The 12178-nt window shown below is 44.4% G+C and overlaps 1 non-coding gene across 1 annotated transcript; it reads right to left on the reverse strand.

Annotated features, from left to right (window-relative positions):
- Positions 1 to 11599: 11599 nt before the first annotated feature.
- On the reverse strand, positions 11600 to 11672 carry Trnas-cga. The gene has a single exon. It is a non-coding gene; the product is annotated as a tRNA-Ser (tRNA).
- Positions 11673 to 12178: the final 506 nt, after the last annotated feature.

The raw sequence follows: 12178 nt of genomic DNA on the forward strand, positions 1-12178 counted from the left end.
AACTGTACACAACAGGTTGCAAAAAAGCGATTTGTAGCGATGAACCACACTGTATCTTTTGGCAACCTATGGAAAGCTTTGGATCGGACGAATGTCTGGAAAACGTTATGTAACATAAACTGTAGTGACAACAGTGAAGTGCGAACAAAATAGTATTACGGCATGTGGGTTTTTCTAATGGTTAGGATGAAGTCCAGTTATTGCAGTTAACAAAATGGTTCAATGGATCTGAGCACTATGGCACTTAACTTCTGAGGCCATCAGTCCCCTAGAACTTAGAACTACTTAAACCTAACTAATCTAAGGACATCACACACATCCATGCCAGAGGCAGGATTCGAACCTGCGACCGTAGCGGTCGCGCCGTCCCAGACTGTAGCGCCTACACCCGCTCGGCCACTTCAGCCGGCTGCAGTTAACAGAACACCAACTGCAGTAGAACAGGAACACATTATAAGGCGTTCTGTACTGTGTACAGTAGAGGAACAGTTCATTGGCGTAGCCTGCGTCCGTCGGCAAAGGTTAGGTTAGGTTAGTGGTGTTTAACGCCAGTCGGCAAAGAACCCTGACATAAAGTAGCCTGTTCTGTCAGGCAATGACTTGTCGACATTAGCATTCGTGAAATGGAGTGTTCTGTGCAGAGCACCAATCAACCCAATGGAACAACTTTCCGAGGACTCCGGAAGTCGACATCGATCGAGAGCCTCAGAATCGAACATCGCTGCTTTCTTTGGTTTCAGTTCCTGAGAAAGAATGAGCTGCCATGAATTTACAGACATTCAGACATGTTACTGGGAGTGTCCTCAACAGAAGTGAAAGCATCACAAACGGATGCTGGTATAATTTTCATCAGACAGTTTACGTTGATTGCTCGTGTTGCTGTATTCCCTATGCTATTTCTTTGGCAGCCAATATTTACCTACAGCTGTTGCTGCTTCTTTTTCTACTTTTTTCATTTCGTTTATTCGTCAGATTCAGCCATTTGGCAGCATATATACATTGTGGTGTTATGAGAAAATAGTGTTTTTCAGTAACTCTAAGTAAAATGTCACTCTTTTTACCGTTCCGTACCTCAGCCGGTAGAAATGGAACTTTCATGTAGTTTGTTGTACGTTTGTCTACCTATACAACAGTTAAAGACCCGTTTTCTCAGAAATAAGTAGCCTATCACGTTGCAATTTGTGTCTCATATTAAAGACTACGGTCCGGTTACGGCGTAAAAAATAGAGGCTTTTAAGTGAATCTGATCAAACGACGCGATCATTTATCTGAGCCGTCCGGGGTGGCCGAGCGGTTCTAGGCGCTACAGACTGGAACCGCGTGACCGCTACGGTCGCAGGTTCGAATCCTGCCTCGGGCATGGATGTGTGTGATGTCCTTAGGTTAGTTAGGTTTAAGTAGTTCTAAGTTCTAGGGGACTGATGACCTTAGAAGGTAAGTCCCATAGTGCTCAGAGCCATTTGAACCATTTATCTGACATATTTTGATACTGTCAAACTCGCTCATGAAAACCTATACGGTACTTCCCGGTGATACAGAATCGTGAAATCTGGCAAGAAGCGAGTTCCACGGCACAACTAATGTGAAACATGCAAAAATTCTTCATTGAATTATATCGTACGAAAAAAAGAATTGTTTTATCATTTCTCATCCGACTGTTTGTCTGTCAACACCCCTTTTTCTCAGGAATAGATAAACGTAAAGTTGCAGCTCTCGATATAAATAACAGGAAAATATGGTCTAAACTGTTGATCCGTGTAACGTGCGAACTATCTGTATACACAGTTAAGTTTGTACAGAAGCCTGAGTACGCGAGTCAAACACGCACATGGCCAGTTTTTAGGAGTGACGACGTTTCATCGAGGAAAATGCATAAACAATTTGCACGGCAGGAACAGGTATAGGCAGAGAGTGTTTGGGACGGCTGAGGTGTGTCTGGTGGCGGCGCACAGCAAGGTCGGCGGCCGCTGCGCCGTGTCAGCCCGCCGCCTGCCGCCTGCCGCCTGCCGCTGTACACGTCGTGGCTTGCCGCGCCGTCTCCTTAATGTGCGGTGCCGGTGGCGGCGGCGGCGGCGGCGGCGGCGGTGGAGTGACGCCTGTCTGCCTGCCCGTGGTACGAAGGAAGCCTGCGGGGGCGGGCGGCGGTGGCGGCTGCGGTCGCGCCGCGAGAGGCTGCCGCCGCTGCCGGGGTCATCCGCTCCGTTGCCTCCAGGCTCAGCGCCGCGGGGGCGGCGGGGGCGGCGGCGCTGCGGCCGCATCGGCAGCCGAGGACCGCGCCGAGTGCTGGCAGGCTGCGAGTGAGTGGCGGAACTACCCGCCACGTGAAGCCGTAACGTCCGAAACAGAACGTGTCCGTGTTACAGCAAACGAACAAAAATCGTTCAGTTTTAGTGCTGAGGCTAAAACTTTATAAATAACATTGTTGTTGTTGTTGTGGTCTTCAGTCCCGAGACTGGTTTGATGCAGCTCTCCATGCTACTCTATCCTGTGCAAGCTTTTTCATCTCCCAGTACCTACTGCAACCTACATCCTTCTGAATCTGCTTAGTGTATTCATCTCTTGGTCTCCCTCTGCGATTTTTACCCTCCACGCTACCCTCCAATACTAAATTGGTGATCCCTTGATGCCTCAGAACATGTCCTACCAACCGATCCCTTCTTCTGGTCAAGTTGCGCCACAAACTTCTCTTCTCCCCAATCCTATTCAATACTTCCTCATTAGTTATGTGATCTACCCATCTAATCTTCAGCATTCTTCTGTAGCACCACATTTCGAAAGCTTCTATTCTCTTCTTGTCCAAACTATTTATCGTCCATGTTTCACTTCCATACATGGCTACACTCCATACAAATACTTCCAGAAATGACTTCCTGACACTTAAATCAATACTGGATGTTAACAAATTTCTCTTCTTCAGAAACGCTTTCCTTGCCATTGCCAGCCTACATCCTCTCTACTTCGACCATCATCAGTTATTTTGCTCCCCAAATAGCAAAACTCCTTTACTACTTTAAGTGCCTCATTTCCTAATCTAATTCCCTCAGCATCACCCGACTTAATTAGACTACATTCCATTATCCTTGTTTTGCTTTTGTTGATGTTCATCTTATATCCTCCTTTCAAGACACTGTCCATTCCATTCAACTGCTCTTCCAAGTCCTTTGCTGTCTCTGACAGAATTACAATGTCATCGGCGAACCTCAAAGTTTTTATTTCTTCTCCATGAATTTTAATACCTACTCCGAATTTTTCTTTTGTTTCCTTTACTGCTTGCTCAATATACAGATTGAACAACATCGGGGAGAGGCTACAACCCTGTCTTACTCCCTTCCCAATCACTGCTTCCCTTTCATGTCCCTCGACTCTTATAACTGCCATCTGGTTTCTGTACAAATTGTAAATAGCCTTTCGCTCCCTGTATTTTACCCCTGCCACCTTCAGAATTTGAAAGAGAGTATTCCAGTCAACATTGTCAAAAGCTTTCTCTAAGTCTACAAATGCTAGAAACGTAGGTTTGCCTTTCCTTAATCTTTCTTCTAAGATAAGTCATAAGGTCAGTATTGCCTCACGTGTTCCAGTGTTTCTACGGAATCCAAACTGATCTTCCCCGAGGTTGGCTTCTACTAGTTTTTCCATTCGTCTGTAAAGAATTCGTGTTAGTATTTTGCAGCTGTGACTTATTAAGCTGATAGTTCGGTAATTTTCACATCTGTCAACACCTACTTTCTTTGGGATTGGAATTATTATATTCTTCTTGAAGTCTGAGGGTATTTCGCCTGTCTCATACATCTTGCTCACCAGATGGTAGAGTTTTGTCAGGACTGGCTCTCCCACGGCCGTCAGTAGTTCCAATGGAATATTGTCTACTCCGGGGGCTTCGTTTCGACTCAGGTCTTTCAGTGCTCTGTCAAACTCTTCACGCAGTATCATATCTCCCATTTCATCTTCATCTACATCCTCTTCCATTTCCATAATATTGTCCTCAAGTACATCGCCCTTGTATAGACCCTCTATATACTCCTTCCACCTTTCTGCTTTCCCTTCTTTGCTTAGAACTGGGTTTCCATCTGAGCTCTTGATATTCATACAAGTCGTTCTCTTATCTCCAAAGGTCTCTTTAATTTTCCTGTAGGCGGTATCTATCATACCCCTAGTGAGATAGGCCTCTACATCCTTACATTTGTCCTCTAGCCATCCCTGCTTAGCCATTTTGCACTTCCTGTCGATCTCATTTTTGAGACGTTTGTATCCCTTTTTGCCTGTTTCACTTACTGCATTTTTATATTTTCTCCTTTCACCAATTAAATTCAATATTTCTTCTGTTACCCAAGGATTTCTACTAGCCCTCGTCTTTTTACCTACTTGATCCTCTGCTGCTTTCACTACTTCATCCCTCAAAGCTACCCATTCTTCTTCTACTGTATTTCTTTTCCCCCATTCCTGTCAATTGCTCCCTTATGCTCTCCCTGAATCTCTGTACAACCTCTGGTTCTTTTAGTTTATCCAGGTTCCATCTCCTTAAATTCCCACCTTTTTGCAGTTTCTTCAGGTTTAATATACAGGTCATAACCAATAGATTGTGGTCGGAGTCCACATCTGCCCCTGGAAATGTCTTACAATTTAAAACCTGGTTCCTAAATCTCTGTCTTACCATTATATAATCTATCTGATACCTTTTAGTATCTCCAGGGTTCTTCCATGTATACAACCTTCTTTCATGATTCTTAAACCAAGTGTTAGTTATGATTATGTTGTGCTCTGTGCAAAATTCTACCAGGCGGCTTCCTCTTTCATTTCTGTCCCCCAATCCATATTCACCTACTATGTTTCCTTCTCTCCCTTTTCCTACACTCGAATTCCAGTCACCCATGACTATTAAATTTTCGTCTCCCTTCACAATCTGAATAATTTCTTTTATTTCATCATACATTTCTTCAATTTCTTCGTCATCTGCAGAGCTAGTTGGCATATAAACTTGTACTACTGTAGTAGGTGTGGGCTTCGTATCTATCTTGGCCACAATAATGCGTTCACTATGCTGTTTGTAGTAGCTTACCCGCATTCCTATTTTCCTATTCATTATTAAACCTACTCCTGCATTACCCCTATTTGACTTTGTGTTTATAGCCCTGTATTCGCCTGACCAAAGGTCTTGTTCCTCCTGCCACTGAACTTCACTAATTCCCACTATATCTAACTTTAACCTATCCATTTCCCTTTTTAAATTTTCTAACCTACCTGCCCGTTTAAGGGATCTGAGATTCCACGCTCCGATCCGTAGAACGCCAGTTTTCTTTCTCCTGATAACGACATCCTCTTGAGTAGTCCCCGCCCGGAGATCCGAATGGGGGACTATTTTACCTCCGGAATATTTTACCCAAGAGGACGCCATCATCATGTAATCATACAGTAAAGCTGCATGCCCTCGGGAAAAATTACGTCTGTAGTTTCCCCTTGCTTTCAGCCGTTCGCAGTACCGGCACGGCAATGCCGTTTTGGTTATTGTTACAAGGCCAGCTCAGTCAATCATCCAGACTGTTGCCCTTGCAACTACTGAAAAGGCTGCTGCCCCTCTTCAGGAACCACACGTTTGTCTTAACATATTAACTGCAAAAATAATTTCGAAGAGATATTAGGTAGCTGCCACAAAATACGTCGCCATTTTTCATACATAACAGCGAATGTTTAAGCTACATGTTCACCTACATACATATTTACAGAGGGTTGCATTAGTCTCTTGGAGAGAAGTCGGCAAAGAGGCTACAGCGTGCGATAGCGAAGCAGTTTCTGCGCTGCATTGTCAAGGTGAGGTTGCGAAGGTTTCAGTAAACGGGTAGTGGTGCATCAGTTACAAGTTACTGGACTCCCAGGAGAGATCCCATGTGGTGACCGTAGCCACACCTCTAACATGGATATACACTGGCAGAATGACTGCGACATTGTCCTGGAGGCGTATGCAATAGGACAGCACGGCGGTTTCTGACGGCGGCATTACTGCCGTGTGTTGACGTCGGCTCAGAACTAGTAGTATGCAATGGCGAAGCCATATCTGTAGCCCATCGTCAATGTCAGTGTGCATGCGTTACAATAAACCGGCAACGGCGAATCTTTTCCAAGTTACTGGACACCCGCACGCTGTGACCGCTGCCGCGCAAGTATCATAGATGTACTCTAGCAGAATGACGCCGACAGTGTCCTAGAGGCACATGCATTAGCCCAGCACCTACTCCTTAGGGCGGCATTAGTCTCTTGGAAAGAAGACAGCTGGGGGGTGTGTAGTATTCAATCGTGGAGCAATTTCTTGTCACATCGTCAATGTACGTTTGCGAACGTTACACTACATGGGAAGCGGTGCATCGAATTGAAACTAGTTCACTCCCAGGAGTGGTTAAATTCGCTCACGTTAGCCGCACCAGTATCATACATGTACACAAGCAGAATATTCCAACAATGTCCTCGAGCCTCAGCACCCGCCTAATATGGAGACAACTCGTGTTGGCGGCAGTAATTTCTTGGAGAGCCTGTAGTATTCTATCGTGAAGCAATTTCTGTGTCGCATCGTCAATGTGACGGTGCGAGCGTTACAGCAAACGGCTAGTGGTATCTTCGTTACAAGTTACTGGTATTCCAGGAGAGGTTCCATGCGGAGACCGTAGCAGCTGCGGTATCATAGACGTACACCAGTAGATTGAGTCCGACAGCGTCCTCGAAGCTCATGCAGTTGCACAGCACCCGCCTAATAGCGAGACCACTCCTGAGGACGGCATTAGTCTCTTGGAGAGAAATCGGAAGGGAGCCTAGAGCATGTAATCGCGATGCAATTTCTGTGTTGCATCGGCAATGTAAGGGTGCGATGGTTACAGTAAATTGGCAGTGGTGCATTGCTTACGTGCTACTGTACCATAGATATACACTAGCAGAATAACTGCGACAATGTTCGCGAGGCTTATGCATGAGCTGAGCATCCGCCCGTTGGCGAGGCAGTTCCTGAGGGCGGCATTAATGCCTTGGATTGACGTCTGCAGTGAAACAGTGCAATGCAATGACGAAGCAATATCTGTGTCCCATCGTCAATGTGAGTGTGTGTGGGTTAGAATGAACCGGCAACAGTGCATCGGTTAAAAGTTACTGGACAGCCACTTGGGGTTATATGCGATGACCGTATCGGATCAAGTTTCATAGATGTAGAGCAGCAGAATGACGTCGACAATGTCCTCGAGGATTATGCAATGCCTCAGCACCAGTCTGACAGCGAGACAACTACTGAGGGCGGAATAAGTCTCTTCGAGAGACGTCGGCAGGCAGCCTCTAGTATCAAATCGCGAAGCAATTTCTAGGTCACATCGTCATTGTGAGGGTACGAGGTTTGGAGTAAACTAGCATCGGTTACAAGCATCGGTTACAAGCTACTGGACTCCCTGGAGGGTTTCCGTTCGCCGACCGTATCCGTGCCAGTATGATAGATACACACTAGCGGTATGACTCCAATAATGTCCTCGAGGCTTGTGCAATAGCCCAGCTCCAGCCTAATGGCGAGACAATTCTTGAGGGAGGCATTAGTCTCTTGGAGAGACGAAAACTGGGAGCGTGTGGTACGCAATCGCGAAGCAATTTCTGAGTTTCATCGTGAATGCTCAGCTGCTATGAAGTCAACTGATGATCAGTTTACTTCGTAGCAGCTGAGAGAGCTCCGCCTACCATCCTCCAAGGAAGCCATGGGTCTGAAGATGGTTATATAAATATAACCGAAACCAGACACCTATGTCATTGAGACGTAAGTATTGTGATCAAGGCTGAACTTTAGTTAAGATATCATAGATGTGCACTTGCCGAATGAATCCGACAATGTCCTCTTCACGTATGAATTAGACCAGTACCAGTACCACTGGCGAGACAGTTGCTGAGGGTGGCATTGGTCCCTTGGAGAGACGTCGACAATGCAATGGCGCAGCAACTTCTGTGTCCCATCATTAATGTGGGTGTACGAGTCTTACAATAAACCAGCCACGGGTATCGGTTGCAAGTTGCTGCTTACTCGGAAGAAGTAACATGCGGTGACCGTAGCCGCGACAGTATCATGGATGAACACATGAAAAATGACTCAGACAATTTCCTCGAAGCTTGTTCAATAGATCAGCACCTGCCGAATGGCAAGACAACTTCAGAGGGCGGCATCAGACTCTTTGAGAGAAGTCGGCAAGGAGTCTGTAGTATGCATTTCTGTGTCTCATCGTCAGTGTGACGGTGCGACGAATACAGTAAATGGGCAGTGGTGCATCAGTTACAAGCAACTTCACTCTCAGTAGAGGTTACTTTCGCTGACTGTAGCCACACCCGTATCAGAGACCACAATGAACGATGTCCCCAATGCTTATGCAACAGCTCACCACTCACATAATGGTGAAACATTCTCTGAGGGCGACATTAGTCTCTCAGAGAGATGTCGGCAGGAAACCTGTAGTATTCAATCGCGACACATGTCACTGTGAAGGTGCAAGGGTTACTGTACTTTAAAGGGGCAACGGACTACTGGACGCCCACGAGAGATTCCATTCGCCTACCGTAGCCGTGCCAGTATCGTATATGTACACTAGCCGAGTAACTCCGACAGTGCCCTCAATGTTTATGCAATAGCCCAGCACCCGCCTAATGGTGAGACAACTCCTGAAGGCGACATTAGTCTCTTGGAGAGACGACGGCAGGGAGCGTGTAGTATGCAATCGCGAAGCAACTTCTGTGTCGCATCGTCAGTGTGATGGTGCGAGACTTACAGTACACGGGCAGTAGTGCTTGTGTTACAAGCTACTGAACACCCAAGAGAGCTTCCATTCGCTGACCGTAGCCGCGCATGTATCATAGATATACATTAGCAGAATGACTCCGAGAATGTCGTCAAGCCTTATGCAATATTTGTGCTTTAGGCTTATGGCAAAGTGGCTGGGAGCCTGTAGTATTAAATCTGCTTCATGGCCGTCGATGTTCTGCTTACCTGCCCTGGTCGTTGACGTAATTTTATTCTGTGTATTTTCCTCGTCATGTTGTTGCTGTGCAGCGTGACGTGTAATTCGACAGGTGAGGTGTTGTTGGTCGTTGTTTGTGCCAATATAGTGTGTAGTGTATTTAAATCTTGTGGTCGTTTTGCTGGTTGTGTGGAGCGGAATTGATCTGGTTGTTGGTCTGTCAGCTGTCTGTCAGTTGATTTGCCTCCAGATCAAGAAGTCGTTGGATGTTTTGCCTGTCTCGCCTAACGGGTGTTATTCTTACACTCCCAGGTCGACCCTTGGGAACTTCTGAGCGCCGTTTCTTGTGTGTTATGTAGTAATTTCCCTGATTGGATTTTAGTTATTTGGTTTATTTGTGGCTTTCAGCCGAGTATCAATATTTCTTAAATTAATGTTCTTGTCTTGCCCTTAAGGTATGACATTGTTATATTTTTATATGGGTCCTTCACCAGAATTTTACTGGAGAGGTTATAAGATAAGGCCTTATGCCTTTTAGATTGAAACTCTTTCTAGGCCTTAAGCCATTAAACATATTTGTTGTTATGTGGGTGGCCTTCAGCTGAGTATTAATATCTCTTAAATTAATGTCCTTGTCTTTCCCTTAAGGCATGAGATTGTTGTTCTTTATTTTATATGAAATGTTGTAAGATATGGCCTTCTGGACTTTAAAATTGAAACTCTTCTAGGGCTTAAGAGGAGCCGAAACGTCCAACTCCTCCATGTCAATTTTAGCAAACAGAAGGAACATTTTTTCTAAAACCATTAAACATATTGCTCTGAAATTTGCACTACATGTTCAGTGAATATTTCTCTACGAAGTTATAATGCCATGTTAAGAAATATTTATTGGTTTTTGTTTTACAATTTTTTAAACAGATGCTAATTTTTTCTCTAAAATTTTGCACTTTTTCTTCTATAACTCTTGAATTATACAATATTTTCTTACAATTTGCTATAAAAATGAATGAAAAGAAGTAAACAATATTGTGTGTAAATTTCGCTGATATACTGTTAGCAGTTTTTGAGAAAATGTCCTCAAAAACGAAAATTTTAAATTTACGGGAAATGGCTTCCAAAGTTTTTAATACATTCCTGCCGCATATTATGATTTATCAGCATCCTCTTCATTATCCAGTGTTTCTTTTTAGATGGTCTTTTATTCCCTTTTGCTGCATGTTGTAGGCTTTTGTGTCTTCTTCCTGCACCTTTTCGACTTTCTTCATCAATGAGGCGCATTGTGGAAATGACATTGTGTCCAGGTTGGAAACCTAAACGTTTCAGCACATCACATTTGATAATGTGTCCTTCATTGTATGTGGCCACTGCGTCATACACTGCAAAATTCAATGTTTTTAATCTGTACAAACACTCTTTTGGGAATCCTTATCCAAATTAAATTACTTACACTTTCATTTGGAGTTTGTGTTTTCCCATGCAAACACTTTTCCAATAAACTTGGCTGTGATAAATCTCTGAATATGGGGTTAATTACATCAATTGCAGCATTTGGCCAACGGTTCTTATGGGCACATTCCTTTTCTGATTGGTACTTACTCCATGAGTCATCACCTGTGGGGCACAGTGCATGTTGTGGGTGCTCATTTGTTGATGCAGTATGAAAATATAATGCCCATACTGCTCTCCTCATATGCTCAATGCTTCTTGTATTTTGCCTAATTGCACGCCCATAATACCTCTGCAGTCTTTCAATTGCTTCATCTGACGATCTTCCTCTTCCTCCAAGGGTCTTACCATCACTAAGCTTCTGGCATCCTAATGTCAAATTTTGTTTGCGCATGCGAGCCCCCATGCGGTTCTGCACTCCTGTTTTAAATGTGACTTTCGTTCCCATAAGGTTTGAGTTCCTCTACAGCTTCATATCCCTTAGAACCACCATCTCACAGATAGAGTATCGTACATTATACCACTCCTGTGAGCTGGAGGAAATTGCTTTCACTCTCTCTACTTCCATCGCTCTACTCGTGCCGTGAAAATTTTCTTCACAACTTTCACTACGTCCATCCTTGGTATTGCCCTTATATCTACAACGCTTTGAGAGAATAGCAACATCAATTACTTCGCTGTCACAACTCCATTTAGAGATTTATGACCTCTATGATGCCATGATCCATTTATAGCAACAGTTAAATCTCTACAATTACCATTATCTGTCACAGCTTCTTCAACTGCTTTCTTGATTGTTGCTTGAGCAATATCTTCAGCAGAAGACCCCACCTATTCATTATAAAATCCAAACTTGGTTGGTGGATTTGGCAAGTTCATAATTCCACATAACATTGTCCCTGCAGCGCTGCCCTTGCCAATGCAGCGCAAGCCATAACACTAGCCTAACATTTATATCATTCACCGTCTTCCCACTATTACCACTATGAGGAATGTGTGAAGTCATTTTCATTTCCAGTCCTCTTTCTTTGCAAACTTGGCATAATACGTTATTTTTCAAAATATTAGAGGGCAAAGAAATGTTTATTATTTGATTCACATCATTACTGTCACTTTCATAGTTCTAGAATGAAATTTTCACTCTACAGCGGAGTGTGCGCTGATATGAAACTTCCTGGCAGATTAAAACGGTGTGCTCGACCGAGACTCGAACTCGGGACCTTTGCCTTTCGCGGGCAAATGCTCTACCAACTGAGCTACCCAAGCACGACGCACGCCCCCTCCTCACTGCTTTAATTCCGCCAGTACCTCGTTTCCTACCTTCCAAACTTCACAGAAGCTCTCCTGCGAACCTTGCAGAACTAGCACTCCTGGAAGAAAGGATATTGCGGAGACATGGCTTAGCCACAGCCTGGGGGATGTTTCTAGAATGAGATTTTCACTCTACAGCCGAGTGTGCGCAGATATGAAACTTCCTGGCAGATTAAAACGGTGTGCCGGACCGAGACTCGGCGTTTCAGCCCAATTTGATAAGGCCGTCTGACTTTTGATTGAAGCTCCTCTTATTGCTTAACATGCAACCTCCAGCCTAGTTCCATTAAAATTAAGTTGCGAAGGCCTTCAGCCGATTAAGTTGAAGATTGAGAAAGTATTCTTGGTTGAAACCTCCAGAAGAACCTTATATTTCAATTTTGCTTAAGTCTTGTGTCTTGGATTTTGAATCTGGCCTTCAGCCCATCTAAACTTAATGAAAGGTGGTCGATCCAAGTTTT

The sequence above is a fragment of the Schistocerca americana genome, chromosome 8 (genome assembly GCF_021461395.2).
Source record: "Schistocerca americana isolate TAMUIC-IGC-003095 chromosome 8, iqSchAmer2.1, whole genome shotgun sequence".
In the NCBI taxonomy this organism is placed as follows: Eukaryota; Metazoa; Arthropoda; class Insecta; order Orthoptera; family Acrididae; genus Schistocerca; species Schistocerca americana.